The sequence below is a fragment of the Lissotriton vulgaris genome, chromosome 3_1 (assembly GCF_964263255.1).
Source record: "Lissotriton vulgaris chromosome 3_1, aLisVul1.2, whole genome shotgun sequence".
Taxonomy (NCBI): Eukaryota; Metazoa; Chordata; class Amphibia; order Caudata; family Salamandridae; genus Lissotriton; species Lissotriton vulgaris.
The window spans coordinates 1,160,338,255-1,160,355,232 of record NC_141689.1 but is presented as its reverse complement, the minus strand read 5'-3'; positions in this window follow the sequence as shown (position 1 = coordinate 1,160,355,232).

Below are 16,978 nucleotides of genomic sequence, written 5' to 3'. Positions count from 1 at the left end.
TAGACAGTTGGAAACATGTGCTTCTAGGATTTTTGACAAAAAAGGCAACAAGGAGATCTGCCTGTAACTTGAGGGATCATGAAGATCCAGGCCAGGTTTCTTGATCAAAGGGATCAACAGTGCTTGCTTAAAGCTATCAGGTACCTTGACTTGTTCAAGAGATTTATTTAAGAGCGGGAGAATGCTTTGGGGGATAGCCTGTGCTATCTCCTTAATGATGTAAGGTGGACAAATGTCATCTGGTGAGCCTGACTTAACACGTGCCATCAGTTCAGATAGTGTTTTGGAGTCGATGGGGGGAAATATATAAAGCGTAGAGGAATTGTAAAAAGTGTCGGCCAGAGGTTGTGGGGTGGGGGAACTAGTGATACTCTGTTTGATGGTCACGATTTTCTCAAAAAAGAACTCGTTCAGGGAATCACAAGGTTTTTGGGTGGGTGCTATTGACGGGGCGGTTCGGTTGTCATCACAAAGCTCATTCACAATGTTAAAAATATCTTTGGACCTATTCGTAGAGTTCAAAATTTTTACAGAGAAGTAGTTGGTCTTATGTTGATGCAAGGTTTTTTGATAGAGTTTCCTTGCCGAACAATATATTTCTCTATCTTGTGACAAGTAATTTGCTCTCCACTTCCTTTCCTTTTGTCCAATCCCCAATTTAAGTAATTTTAGTTCAGGGGAAAACCATTTGTGGGCGTCATTCCCTCGTAGATTTGGAAGACTCACCACGGGGGCATGAAGGTCGGCTGCTTGAAGTAGCCAGTTTGAGAGCACCCCTTCGCTAGATTCTGCATCCTCGCACAAGGAAGGAAGGGTAGTGGTCAGGGTCTTTAAAAAACCAGGAAGGTCCAAGGACTTCCATTTACGGAACTCCTTGGCCACTGGTGGCCTGGTTTTGGTCATCCCTCCCATTCTGAGTGAAAAATGGATAAAATAGTGGTCTGACCAGATGCAGGGGGAAATGGAAAGTATGTAAATAGGTAAGTTATGTGCCCAAATTTGATCGAGGCTGTGACCTTTCTGGTGGGTGGGAAGATGAATATGCTGGGTCAGATTCAGGTCTTCCAGTGGGTCCTTAAGCTCTGCAACCTGGGGGTCTTCTCCCACATTGTCGATTCTTTGTTATTCTTTGTTATCTTGGATTTCATGGCTGCCAGACAATCCAGCAGTGAGGATGACTCCAATGAAGTCCTTGATGAAGAGGTTCCCCAGCCGAAAGTAAAAGAACACTTTATTTGGATGTTTTTTTCAATTCCTGATGACCAAAAGAAAGTGAATGCTCCAAAAGTGGGGTGCAGGATATGTCACACTGTCCTGTCACGGGTGACCCCACTAAAAAATATTCTTTTGGGAACTCCACAATGATACGCCATGTGGAGAGGAGGCACCCCTAGAAATTTGCCCGGGAAAGTGTCAGGGCTCTGGCACGAGAGGTTCCCAGTGATGGGGCCTCTACATCCACCGGAAGACCAACAACATCGGTAAGGGGGCGATCGCAAGAGCTCCGAATATTCAGCCTGCTTTTAACAAAGGCGTCCTGAAATGCAGGGACTGTGACCAGCTACTTTGCTATGGGGAACAAAGTGTTCTGCTCATGGTTCGAGCATTGGAAAACCATCACTGCCGTTCCCAGCCCTAAATTTGTGGGGGTGTTTTGCTCCTGTTGAGCAGTTTCCATTCCCTGTTTTTTGTTCTAAAAAAAGAAAAAAGAAGAAAAAAAATGTTCTTTTCAGAACTACCTCCAATTCTCATCAAAGAGCTATGTTCTTAAAAAAATGAAAAAGAGTAAGTGAAATGGAGTACATTGATAAAGGAGAGGAAAATGAGTAAGAAAGCACAGGAAGGGATGAGAGGAGAAAGGAAGTGAAGTAGGGGGACTGCAAGAAGGTGAGTGTGGGGAAGGAGAGTGAGGAGAAGGAGAGTGAACATGGGGAATGTGGATATTCAAAGAAAATTAAGAAAAGGAATGGGGGCGTATAAAGGTAAGAAAAGATGCATTGCTGGAGTTGCGTCACTTTTGTGACACATTCCAGCAATGCATCACTTTTGCGCTTACAGATACGTCAGAAATACTGACGTATCTGTAGGTACTTGCAACATAATGCGTCATATATTTAATATGACGCATGAGTAGAAGACTGAAGGCCTCATTTATGAGGCCATGCGTCACTTTTACGCCACCGGTACATCACTTTTCGTGACTCACCAGTGCTGTAAAAAATGCACCTTCTTGAGTCATATTTACAAAGTGACGCATCTAGGTAGATGCGTCACTTTGTAAACCCCTGCGCCACATTATACCTACGTCAGGTGTAATGTATGCAAAAGGGGTGTATTGACGCAAGAAAGGGTCGTAGAGGTGACGCAGTGAAATCTATGAGATTTCACTGCGTCACCTTTAGGACGCCGTTGTGTCAAAATCTTACCCCTGTATCACAGCAGACGTAAGACTTATGCAGCCCCTTTCTCATGGGCCTGGCCCCATGTGAAAAGATGCATTGCTGGAGTTGTGTCACTTTTGTGACACACTCCAGAAATGCATCACTTTTGCGCTTACAGATACGTCAGAAATACTGACGTATCTGTAAGTACTTGCGACATAATGCGTCATATATTTAATATGACGCATGAGTAGAAGACTGAAGGCCTCACTTATGAGGCCATGCGTCACTTTTACGTCCACCGGTGCGCCACTTTTCATGACGCACCAGTGCTGTAAAAAATGCACCTTATTCAATCATATTTACAAAGTGACGCATCTAGGTAGATGCGTCACTTTGTAAACCCCTGCGCCACATTATACCTACGTCAGGTGTAATGTATGCAAAAGGGGTGTATTGTCGCAAGAAAGGGTCGTAGAGGTGACGCAGGGAAATCTATGAGATTTCACTTCGTCACTTTTAGGACGCCGTTGTGTCAAAATCTTGCGCCTGTATCACAGCAGACGTAAGACTGACGCAGGCCCTTTCACATGGGACTGCCCCATGTGAAAGGATGCATTGCTGGAGTTGCGTCACTTTTGTGACACACTTCAGCAATGCATCACTTTTGCGCTTACAGATACGTCAGAAATACTGAAGTATCTGTAAGTACTTGCGACATAATGCGTCATATATTTAATATGACGCATGAGTAGAAGACTGAAGGCCTCATTTTTTGTGACGCACCAGTGCTGTAAAAAATGCACCTTATTCAATCATATTTACAAAGTGACGCATCTAGGTAGATGCGTCACTTTGTAAACCCCTGCGCCACGTTATACCTACGTCAGGTGTAATGTATGCAAAAGGGTTGTATTGACACAAGAAAGGGTTGTAGAGGTGACGCATTGAAATCTAAAAGATATCACTGCGTCACTTTTATGACACTGTTGCGTCCAAATCTTGCACCTGCTTAACAGCAGCCGTAAGACTGATGGAGGCCCTTTCACATGGGACTACCCCATGTGAAAGAATGCATTGCTGGAGTTGCGTCACTTTAGTGACACACTCCAGCAATGCATCACTTTCCTCTAAACACTCAACATTATTTTTGTACTCTATTTTTTTACAGTTTTTCCCTGTGGTGCACTCAGGGTGCGCGTACCGGAGAGCGAACCGGGGAGCGCCGCCAGCGCTTACCCCGCGAACATTTTAAAAGAATAAAAAAAGTTTTTTAGCCCTTCAAGGTCCTTCTAGGCGCCCCTCAGAAAACCTGGGGGGTCAGGGGGTGTCTACTCTTCCCCCTTTTAATTATATCCCCCTTTCTTTTTTCACCTCTTGTGTCTCGATTCTCCCGAGACACAAGATGGCGGACTCTCCAGACTGTTTAGAATATTGACAGACACCCGTCAGCCAATCAGCTTTCCGCTCGCGCACTCCCGTAGCGCGCTGGGTGCGCTCCCCGGTACGTGCACCGGTGAGCGCCCGCAGCGCGCCTATAGATATACATGTGTTTTTTAAGTTAATTTTCATAAAAAACCACTGGAGCAATTTTCACCAAACATAGCAAAGGCACATCTGTGTACCAGTCCCTACAATTTTGCCAAGTTTGGCGTAATTCCGTTCAGCGGTTTGGGCTGTAGACTTGTCAGACCGTCCTATGGAAAATAACATGGAGAAAACACGTTTTGGGACCCCCCTTTTTTCTCAGCCCCCACTTCACGAATCCCCCCGAAACTTTCAGGGAAGAAGCGGAGCACAGCGAGACCATTATAAGGAAAATTACAGGCAGATCCCTCAATCGCCGCCAAAGTTATTCCCAATAGAATGTTCGGAATTTCCTATGGTAGCCAATCCTAACTATAACTACCTACTGGCGACTGCCAGTAGGTAATATATATATATATATTCACTGAAAAAACCATAGGTTTCACACCAGTTATAGTTAGGAATTAGCATTTAAAAAACCTATTAAATTCACTGACAAAACCAATTATAGTTAGCTGGAAATTTTACTGACATAAAACCATTGAAATTCCGACGTTATAGTTAGTTGGACTCACTATAACTTGCGCGCCTGCAATGCACTGCTGATGACGTCACATATTACATCACTCATGACATGGTCAGTGACATCACTCATGACATCACTGATGATGTCATTTGAGATGTCATCAGTGATGTCATCATTGATGTCACTGACCATGTCATGAATGATGTAATATGTGACATCATTAGCAGTGGATTGCGAGTCCGCGATATATAGTTAGTGCAACTAACTATATATGGAATTTCAATGGTTTTATGCGAGTAAAATAAGGTTTTGAAAAGGCTAATCCCTAACTATATATGGTCTATAACCAATGGTTTTTTCATTGAATTTTCAAGGTTTTGTAAATGCAAAATTCCTAACTATATATGGACTATAACCTATGGTTTTTTCTGTGAATTTCAATGGTTTTTTAATAGCAAATATCAAAAGCTGTCAAATGTCAAGTACGTGATAGGTAAAAACGTTTTCGTTTTTATGCACGCTGATGTGCTTTGAACGCTGCCCCCCCTCCCCTCTTTACTCTTAGTAGTACTCTCTCTTTGCAGATAGTGAAGGGTAGTTAACGCAGACCTTTAACCCCGTTGTAATCCATCGTGCCTGCTTGTCTCTCCATTTGATTGATTGTTATCCAAGCATTTACTGTTTTAGAATTGGTTCTCTTTGGTTCATTCTCTATTTACAAACAAGCACAAAGTCGCAATACTCTGTTTAGTCTTTGCAGATACTGAAAAATCGTGTAAAAAAATAAAAGTAATCGAGCAAAATCAGTAGGCCACTAATTGGATGTCTTTTTGACGTCGCTAAAATAGAAACATTAGGAACAACCCTTCATGAGAAATACGAAAATAGTGAGATGAATTGAGCTCCACACCATGAGGGCTGCAAGACAGCTCGGCTCCGTCACCCACCCCGCCCAAAATAACGACAAACCCTATGCAAATATTAAAAATATATACAACACACCAGCAAAGTAACAGGGAAAAACATTTTATTAAATAACTATTTACATAACTATTTTATACTTTTTGTTGCCCGATCCGGCTAGCTCAATCGATCGAGCATGAAACTCATGCACTCTGATAGCAAGCGTTGCTGCTGATGCTATGCAGACCAAAACTGGTTTTCAGTTTGTACATTTTTCTAGATTTTTCCATCCGAGGTTGGTTGAGTTTGTAGAACGATGGCTTCAGATTTTCCACATACGGTGTGGTGGCGCGGACTGGGAGGGGGCGCTTCGCTCCTGCCCCCTCCCCAAGTAAGATTTTCATACGTGAAAGTACGTTAATGGTTTTGGTCCCTGAGTTGCTTCGATGTCACTGCCATTCTCAAATGGCATAAGTTCTGGATGTTGGGTGCCATAGTTCAGAGTTCTGAGCAGCGCTTGTAACACTGTCTGAAGCTGATTTCCACCTACTGCAGCTTCACTATTCTCAAAGTAAGTGAGGGTCGTTTGTGGACCTGACTGCATTTGAAAACAATGTGATATAGTACCTCCCTAAACCGCTTGACGGAGGCCCCCGAGGGGCGGTGTGATGGCACGGACTCGGGGAAGACGCTTGGCTCCGACCCCCTCCCCAAGTCTTATAGGACTGGTCGACCTGAGATCGCCCCCGACATAGGCGGCCGGCTCCCGGGTCCTGCGGAACTTTTTGCCTTTTGATGACTCTTCTATTCTGGACCTTGTCCCACAATCCGTTTGACCTGAAGACACGCTGTAGTGGGGCGCCCCTTTACCGTTTTAGTTGCCATTCCGCCCGCTTTTGCTACACTGTGCCTCTTCCGCCATTCAGCTGTTTACCGCCCGCTCTTGCGACTACAGCGTCTCGCTCACCATGTAGTTGAGTTGCTCCCGCTCTTGCGATGCAACGATAAGCGGCTGCCACAGGACTCTCAAAATGGCGGCCGGCTCTTCAGATTTGGGCGTGGTCCACTAAAATGGCCCTGGGACACCTTGGAACTCGGACGCTTCTCTGATAGGGCTTGGGTCCCATTCTCGAAAGCGTCCCCTCAGCCGTGAAGATTCTACAAAAGTCTTGGGGGCCCCCGACTCCCGCAGGCTTCTGGTGGGGAGCGGCTGCCATGTTTGCTCGTGGAATGGCCACGACGGAGCTACGAGATGGTGGTGCTCTCATGCTGACGCCAGCTTTAGTCTGAAACATCCAGAAACACTGTAGACTACCAATTCGATCAGTTCCGGTAGCGCCCCAACATGACCCGGTAGAAAAGAACTTGCCCTTCCCTCTTTGACTGATGGTTCTTGTTGCCTGTCCCCTCTGTTGTCATTTAACAGAACTTTTTGGACTGCTGAAAGGGGTTGTGTTCCGAACGCTGGTTGGTGGAGACATTTTGACTATATTCTTGACCTACGTTGTCGCGTAATGCGTTATATGACACGCCGCGTTAGCGCACCCGGAAGTGATCCGGGGCGCGGCGCGCAGCGCGTAACGTAAGCATAACAGGTCATGTGACTTGTTAATAAAACTTTTCATTGGTTCATTTTACTTTTGTTATTTTAATGTTGAAAAGCTTGGTCATATGACCTAAAAATTACGCTTTTTATTGGTTTCGAACATTATTTTTTTTTAAACATATATGTTGTAATGTTCCAGGCTAATGTACTTTCCCGGAAAATTTACAACTGTCCTGCAAGTAAAATATATTCCTTTTTCGAGAAAAAGGGCGTTTCTTCGTCCCATGACGGGGCCGTTGAGTAAAAGAGGCTCGGCCTGCTGTCTTACTCGCCGATACGCCTGATTATCAGATTCTTATCGATCACTTTATGTTGCAGGAGTGGAAAACACAACTGCCCTTGACCATTTATCTTTACTGCGTTCCTACGTATTATACCTTTTATCCGTCATGTAATTGGACTGCTTTATTTCACTTGCCTTTTACTGATTCGAAAACAGTGACTAAAAGTAAAAACTTTACCAATGTAAATACTACTACCATGTTTTGTTTTAAAAACCTTTATTGTGAAAATGTCAGTATACAAATACGGGCCTATAACCACGTGGGACGGCCACGGAGCAAACTGGAAACGTATATGATGAGGAGACATTTACACTGTAGAGGAACGTAACGAGCGGGCCATTAGGTTGCAAGAACTAAGGTGTCTAACAGTTGCGGAATCGGTGGACGTACATTTTGTAATTAAAAAACGACAAAGCCACTTACAAAAAAATCATCTAGATATACATTTGCGGGCAAGTACCATGGGTGACGTTAATTCGAACTTTCAATAGTACAGTAATCAATAACACATCAGAACTTAATATCAATAGGGATGTCGAAATATTCAATCAATTCTCGTCCCCGCCCGCCATGACCATCAACACTACATTCATATCTCGTGATATCAAGGTTGTTCAACCAGTACACAACAAGGAGTTACGAGTCCGATTTATACCAGCGCCATTTTGGGCGAGGCCGGGCAGGTCCAAGATATAGTCAAAATGTCTCCACCAACCATCGGCCAGACCAGAACCCCTTTCGGACATTTATGCTACAAGATGGTGTCTTCCATTTAGAAAATATTGTTGGCAGCATTTTGAAAGGAAAGATAAACAGCCGTTCTCCTAGTGAGTCTCACATTGTTACATTTAGGAAGAATGTTGAAGAGTAGTATGTTGAAAATCTGAAGCCATTGTTCTACAAACTCTCAACCAGCCGTGGATGGAAAAAAAAATCCTGAAGAATGTACAAACTGAAAACCAATTTTTGTCTGTATAGCATCAACAGCAACGCTTGAGTCAGCTTTGTGTGAAGCCGCCATTTTGATTCAATCAATAGCGTCCCCCTGCACACATTCAGGGACCTGGTCGTGTCTTCAGGTCAAACAGATTGTGGGACAAGATGCAGAATGGAAAAGGGAAAAAGTTCCGCCGGACCCCGGGAGCCGGCCGCCTATGTCATGGGCGATCTTTGGCCACACCAGGACAATAGTGAAGCTGCAGCAGGTGCAAATAAGCTTCAGACAGTGTTACAAACACTGCTCAGAACTCTCAACGATGGCACTCAACATCCAGGACTTGCCATCCGGATCTTGGCGCCTTGTGCTGGTTCCGACCTATTCACACATCGGTCCACTACTGACATCACCTCATAAGCCAACGGGGCACCCCACACCGACTTTCGGCGCAGCATTGTAGGATGGCCACACCAGTGCGGCAACTTGCTGGACACAACCTCGGTGCCATCCGAATCTCGGCGCGTTCGAGTCACTGTACCGCAAGAGTGACCGGAACTCAGCTGGACACGCCGTCTTTCGGCGCAGCATTGTAGGATGGCCACACCAGTGCGGCAATTTGCTGGACACCACCTCGGGCAATAGTGAAGCTGCAGCAGGTGCAAATAAGCTTCAGATAGTCTTACAAGCACTGCTCAGAACTCTCAACTATGGCACTCAACATCCAGGACTTGCCATCCGGATCTTGGCGCCTTGTGCTGGTTCCGACCTATTCACACATCGGTCCACTACTGACATCACCTCATAAGCCAACGGGGCACCCCACGCCGACTTTCGGCGCAGCATTGTAGGATGGCCACACCAGTGCGGCAACTTGCTGGACACCACCTCGGTGCCATCCGGATCTCGGCGCGCTGTGATGCCTTTGGCCTACTGTAGCCGCAAGTGCGGACGCAACTCAGTTGGACGGCGAGTGAAAAGATAAGGGGCGCCGCACTGCAGCCGAGAGCCTCCATCTTGGGGGAGACGCACAGCCCCCACTGACTGGCGCGACCTCACAGGCCAACGGGGCGCCCCACGCCGACTTTCGGCGCAGCATTGTAGGATAGCCACACCAGTGCAGCAACTTGCTGGACACCAACACGGTGCCATCCGGATCTCGGCACGTTGTGCTGCCTTCGGCCTATTCGCACATCGGTCCGCTACTGACGCCGCCTCACGTGCCAACGGATTTTCTACGCTTTTTGTAGCCCTATGCCGCATAACAGGTCATGTGACTTGTTTATAAAACTTTTCATTGGTTCATTTTACTTTTGGTTTCCTAAAGATGGAAGGCTTGGTCATATGACCTAAAAATAACACTTTTCATTGGTTTAGAACATTTTTTTTTCCCAAACGATGAAAGCCCCACCTTGTTTCTGGATGTTTCAGACTGAAGCTGGCGTTAGCATGAGAGCACCACCATCTCGTGGCTCCGTCGTGGTCATTCCGTGAGCAATCATGGCAGCCGCTCCCAACCGGAAGCCTGCAGGAGTCGAGGGCCCCCAAGACTTTTGTAGAATCTTCACGGCTGAGGGGACGCTTTCGAGGATGGAGCCCAAGCCCTAGCAGGCAACCGTCCGAGTTCCAAGGTGTCCCAGGGCCATTTTAGTGGACCAGGCCCAAATCCGAAGAGCCGTCCGCCATTTTAAGAATCCAATGGCAGCCGCCTATCGCTGCACCGCAAGAGTGGGCGCAACTCAACTACATGGTGAGCGAGACGCTGTAGCCGCAAGAGCGGGCGATAAACAGCTGAATGGAGGACGAGGCACAGTGTAGCAAAAGCGGGCGGAATGGCAACTGAAACGGTAAAGGGGCACCCCAGTACAGCAGACAAGCCTCCACCTGGGGACGCCCGTTCACGCCGCCTCCCTCACGCCCCCCCCCCCCCCGGGGCGCCCCAGGCCGTTTTTCGGAGCAGCATTGTTGGATACCAAAACCAGTGCGGCAAGTTACTGGACATCACCTGGGTGCCATCCACATCTCAGCGCGTTCTGCTGCCTTGGGACTATTCGCACAACAGACCGCTACTGATGAGGCCTCCCCGCGCACCACCCGGGACGCCCCACGCCGTTTTTCGGAGCTGCATTGTAGGAAACCAAAAAACCAGTGCGGCACCCAGGTAACATCACCTGGGTGCCGTCCAGAACTCAGCACGTTGTGCTGCCTTGGGACTATTCGCACAAAAGACAGCTACTGACCATTGTTGCTTCTTTTTGCCAAAAAATGTTTAAATGTATTTACAGTTTTTGTTACGTTCGATATATTTATAAAGTTAATAAAGTTTTATAATCCTACTTTGTTGGAGTACTATATATTTTTAAAAAATCGGGTGAATGGGGCCTTGAATCGGGTTATTGTCATGTATGGGGTAGTGAATAGGGTGAAAGGGAGGTGTCGGGCGGGCACAGGGTGTGATTCTCAGGGAAGAGCAGCGCAGATGGGGGGAAGTTTATGGCCCATGCATGAGAGAGAGAGCGGGGGTGACCAGTGCGTGGGGGAGATGCTTGCGAGGGTGGGGAGCCGTGCTGAGGATCGGCGGCGTGCACAGAGTGGGTCTGGTCAAGGCATCTAAAATGGCTGCCGTGCACGACAAAATTGTGGCATTGGAAAAAAGGCAAGATGACGCAGACAATGTTTATCAATAAGGATTCATTTATAACAAAATATTTTATCGCAGTGACAAATTGGCGGTCAACACTTCCTGATTTCCATCGAATCAAACGTTAACAGACGTCACGCAGCAAAAAAAAAAAACGCTCACGCACAGCCGCTGGAAGACATGTATCAACATATATGAGCCTCCTCAGCCACCCTCAGAAAACATAAGGGATCAGGATACGTCTCCCGCACCCCCTTATACCTAGTAATTTAATTAAAACGAAACACAAAATGGCGAATTCCCGTTTCGCTACCAGTTTGCGGCCCAGTTTGCGGCCTGAGAAGCACTTCTACCGTGAAAAATCAATTTTTTTTTATTTTCCCCATGGGACCCTTTAATAACCCCAACATCATTCCTAGGGGGTCAAGAGGGGTCTACCTTGCCTCCTTTCATTAAATTCCCCCTTCGTTTTTCACCTCTTCTTCTCTCTCGATCCTACCGAGAGACAAGATGGCGGCCGCACAGCCGCTGGAAGACATATATCAACATATATGAGCCTCCTCAGCCACCCTCAGAAAACATAAGGGATCAGGATACGTCTCCCGCACCCCCTTATACCTAGTAATTTAATTAAAACGAAACACAAAATGGCGAATTCCCGTTTCGCTACCAGTTTGCGGCCCAGTTCGCGGCCCGAGAAGCGCTTCTACCGTGAAAAATAAAAAAAAAATTATTTTCCCCACGGGACCCTTTAATAACCCCGACATCATTCCTAGGGGGTCAAGAGGGGTCTACCTTGCCCCCTTTCATTAAATTCCCCCTTCGTTTTTCTCCTCCTCTTGTCTCTCGATCCTACCGAGAGATAAGATGGCGGCCGCACCGGACTGTTTAGAATGTTGACAGACACTGGAGAGCCAATCAGCTTCGCTACGCAAAGCTCCGTTACGCGAAAAGTAAGCGGACCGGAGCGCAGCCCGGAGCGCTGTTACAGATTTATATCTTGTTTTGAACGTTAATTTCTCAAAATCCACTGGAGCACATATATTGAGACCTAGCAAAGGCACATCGGGCTAACAGTCCCTACAATTTTGCCAAGTTTCGTGCAAATCCATTCAGCCGTTCGAGCTAAAAGTGAGGCCAACCGCCCTATGGAAATTAACATGGGGAAAACGCGTTTTGGGACCCCCCTTTTTTCTCGGCCCCCCCTTGACGAAACCCCCCCAAATTTTCAAGGGCTGCTCAGAAACAAAATGTGCCATTTTCCTGAAAATTTCAGCCGATTCCGTCCACAAACGCCAAAGTTATTAGACATAGAATTTTCAAAAATCCCATAGGGAAAAAATCCTAACTATATATACCTACTGGCGAGACGCCAGTAGGTAATATATATATATATATATATATATATATATATATATATATATATATATATATATATATATATATATATATATATATATATATATATATATATATATACATATATATATATATATACATATATATATATATATATATATATATATATATATATATATATATATATCAAAGTTATTCCAAATAGAATGTTGCAGATTTCCTATGATATATATATATATATATATACATAGATTTATATACATGTTTGCAATAAGAAAGATGCCATCAAAAGTCAATATAAGTATGGAATTGGGGTAAAGGAGGTAGGATTTGAATGTATATATTTTAAATATATATTAAGTTAACATAATCAAATATTTAAATATTTATTGGGAAAACTATTTATCTATTTATTGGTTTTTAGGTTATTTACAATGCCTTCTTTCTGAAACAAATGACAGAATCTGTATTCCCATTAACAGAATTAAAGGCGTACATATTTAGTATAATTGCATTATTTAATAACATCTGTACCCAAACCCATACATGTATAATAAGTATAATATATATAAGGTTGAATAGATCTACCATATGAAAGTCCTTTACCTCCGGATCTGTTGGCACAACATAATATCATCAGGTGTCATGTGTTTTAACCCTGAAAAAAACAACAAACAAATATGACAACATGAATCAAAAATGAAATATTAAATGTACAAAACTAGGCCAGAACAATCCGTAAATGACCTTAGAAATCCAGTTCTTTATATAGGAAGTATGTTAAGAAAGATATTGGGCATTATCCATATAATAAGCACAAGGGATATCTGTGAGTTATGTAAATATAACAAATATAAAAATATAACGAATATAAAATGCAGAGTAAGGGGGCTGCTGTAAGCAGACGTATAACAATATGAATGAAAGTTTTAGGCCCAGGCCTACTCTGTTATAGAAATTTATGTATATTTTTAGATAGCACGGAAATGCACTTTAAAGTACACTTATATATTTTGTTTCATAACAGTAGGAGGGAGCAGGCGGATTTAGTATCAAGAAATTGTATTTTTAAGGGATTTAACCTATTATTTTTTTAATTGTCTTGATGCTATAACAGTATGGGATTTAACACGCTATTTCTATATAAATGTAAATGTAAAAATGAATTTTAACATGATTATATACGAATACAAAATTAAGTACATATAATTGTATCATGTTTTAACTACGTTTGATGAAATGCCTGCTAGTCTTTCTCCTATTTTTATGAAAAAAGATTGTCCAATCATGAAGCAGCACTGTGCACTTTAAATAATGTTGTTGCGCTGTCATGTGATCAAGGCTTTGTGCCGAAACGTTATGGCGACAGCTGAATAAAGACTAACAGCATCCAAGAAAATTTGGTCCTTGTCTGTGTCCGCAGGCGTGGTTGTGGGAGAACGAGTGCGGAGGTTGCCTCATATATATATATATATATTACCTACTGGCGATAGTCAGTAGGTATATATAGTTAGGATTATTTCTCTATGGAACTTTTGAAAATTCTATGTCTAATAACTTTGGCGTTTGTGGACAGAATCGGCTGAAATTTTCAGGAAAATGGCACATTTTGTTTCTGAGCAGCCCCTGAAAATTTGGGGGGGGTTCGTCAAGGGGGGGCTGAGAAAAAAGGGGGGTCCCAAAACGCGTTTTTCCCATGTTAATTTCCATAGGGCGTTTGGCCTCACTTTTAGCTCGAACGGCTGAATGGATTTGCACGAAACTTGGCAAAATTGTAGGGACTGTTAGCCCGATGTGCCTTTGCTGGGTTTCAATATATGTGCTCCAGTGGATTTTGAGAAATTAACGTTTTAAAAAATGTATATATCTGTGACAGCGTCCCAGATAGCGCTCCAGATCGCGTACTTTTCGTGTCACGGAGCTTTGCGAAGCGATGCTGATTGGCTCTCCGGTGTCTGTCAACATTCTAAACAGTCCGGAGCGGCCGCCATCTTGTCTCTCGGTGGGATCGAGAGACAAGAAGAGGTGAAAAACGAAGGGGGAATTTAATGAAAGGGGGCAAGGTAGACCCCTCTTGACCCCCTAGGAATGATGTTGGGGTTATTAAAGGGTCCCGTGGGGAAAATAAAAAAAAATTGATTTTTCACGGTAGAAGCGCTTCTCGGTTCGCAAATTAACGGCTGAATGGATTTGCACGAAACTTGGCAAAATTATAGGGACTGTTAGCCCGATGTGCCTTTGCTGGGTCTCAATATATGTGCTCCAGTGGATTTTGAGAAATTAACGTTTAAAAAACAGGTATATCTGTGACAGCGTCCCAGATAGCGCTCCAGTTCGCGTACTTTTCGCGTAACGGAGCTTTGCGTAGCGAAGCTGATTGGCTCTCCGGTGTCTCTCAACATTCTAAACAGTCCGGTGCGGCCGCCATCTTGTCTGTCGGTAGGATTGAGAGACAAGAGGAGGAGAAAAACGAAGGGGGAATTTAATGAAAGGGGGCTAGGTAGACCCCTCTTGACCCCCTAGGAATGATGTTGGGGTTATTAAAGGGTCCCGTGGGGAAAATTAAAAAAATTTGATTTTTCACGGTAGAAGCGCTTCTCGGTTCGCAAATTAACGGCTGAATGGATTTGCACGAAACTTGGCAAAATTATAGGGACTGTTAGCCCGATGTGCCTTTGCTGGGTCTCAATATATGTGCTCCAGTGGATTTTGAGAAATTAACGTTTAAAAAACAGGTATATCTGTGACAGCGTCCCAGATAGCGCTCCAGATCGCGTACTTTTCGCGTAACGGAGCTTTGCGTAGCGAAGCTGATTGGCTCTCCGGTGTCTGTCAACATTCTAAACAGTCCGGTGCGGCCGCCATCTTGTCTGTCGGTAGGATCGAGAGACAAGAGGAGGAGAAAAACGAAGGGGGAATTTAATGAAAGGGGGCTAGGTAGACCCCTCTTGACCCCCTAGGAATGATGTTGGGGTTATTAAAGGGTCCCGTGGGGCAAATAATAAAAATTAGATTTTTCGCTGTAGAAGCGCTTCTCGGCTCGCGAACCGGGTCGCAAACTGGTAGCGAAACGTGAATTCGCCATTTTGAGTTTCGATTTCATTAAATTACTAGGTATAAGGGGGTACGGGAGACGTATCCTGACCCCTTTTGTTTTCTGAGGGTGGCTGAGGAGGCTCATATATGTTGATACATGTCTTCCAGCGGCTGTGCGTGAGCGTTTTTTTTTTTGTTGCGTGACGTCTGTTAACGTTCGATTCGATGGAAATCAGGAAGTGTTGACCGCCATTTTGTCACTGCGAGTAAATATTTTGTTTTAAATAATTGTTATAAATTAATCCTTATTGATAAACATTGTCTGCGCCATCTTGTCTTTTTTGCAATGCCACACTTTTGTTGAGCACGGCAGCCATTTTAGATGCCTTGACCAGACCCACTCTCTGCACGCCGCCGATCCTCAGCATGGCTCCTCACCCTCGCAAGCATCTCCCCCACGCACTGGTCACCCCCACTCTCTCTCTCATGCATGGGCCAGAAACCTCCTCCCATGTGCGCTGCTCTTCCCTGAGAATCACACCCTGTGCCCGTCCGACACCACCCTTTCACCCTATTCACTACCGCACCCTCTGACACTCTTCTTCCTCTGTGTCCGATTGTTCAGGCCGGTCCCAGGCTATCACCTAGCCCTGCAGATGTAGTTTATGGCCCCAGCTGTAGAGAATCACCCCTCTTCAAAGGAGTTACAGTAGATCTGTCACACCACATGCGTTCCTACTATCTGATAACCATCCTGTATTGTGCTAGGGGAGGGGATTCTCACTGTGAGGGTGTGTGGGACCGAGCCTGAAGCAGAAGATTCCAGGGATGCCTCTTTGTACATCAAAGTTTTTACAATTATGTGTCACATTATAAATATATAGTACTCCAACAAAGTAGGATTATAACACTTTAATAACTTTTAAATATATAGAACGCAACAAAAACAGTAAATACATTTAAACATTTTTTTGAAAAAAGAAGCAACAATGGTCAGTAGCTGTGTTTTGTGCGAATAGTCCCAAGGCAGCACAACGTGCTGAGTTCTGGAGGGCACCCAGGTGATGTTACCTGGGTGCCGCACTGGTTTTTGGTATCTTACAATGCAGCTCCGAAAAACGGTGTGGGGCGTCCCGGGGGGTGCGCGGGGAGGCCTCGTCAGTAGCGGTCTGTTGTGCGAATAGTCCCAAGGCAGCAGAACGCGCTGAGATGTGGATGGCACCCAGGTGATGTCCAGTAAGTTGTCGCACTGGTTTTGGCATCCTACAATGCTGCTCCGAAAAACGGCGTGGGGCGCCCGGGGGGGGGGGGAGGCGGCGTGAACGGGTCTCCCCAGGTGGAGGCTCGTCGGCTGTACTGGGGCGCCCCTTTATCGTTTCAGTTGCCATTCCGCCCGCTTTTGCTACACTGTGCCTCATCCGCCATTCAGCTGTTTATCGCCCGCTCTTGCGGCTACAGCGTCTCGCTCACCATGTAGTTGAGTTGCGCCCACTCTTGCAGTGCAGCGATAGGCGGCTGCCACAGGACTCTTAAAATGGCGGACGGCTCTTCGGATTTGGGCCTGGTCCATTAACATGGCCCTGGGACACCTTGGAACTCGGACGTCCCCTGAGCCTTGAAGATTTTACAAAAGTCTTGGGGGCTCCCGACTCCTGCAGGCTTCCGGTAGGGAGCGGCTGCCATGATTGCTCGCGGAATGACCACGACGGAGCCACGAGATGGTGGTGCTCTCAGGCTGACGCCAGCTTTAGTCTGAAACATCTAGAAACAAGGTGGGGCTT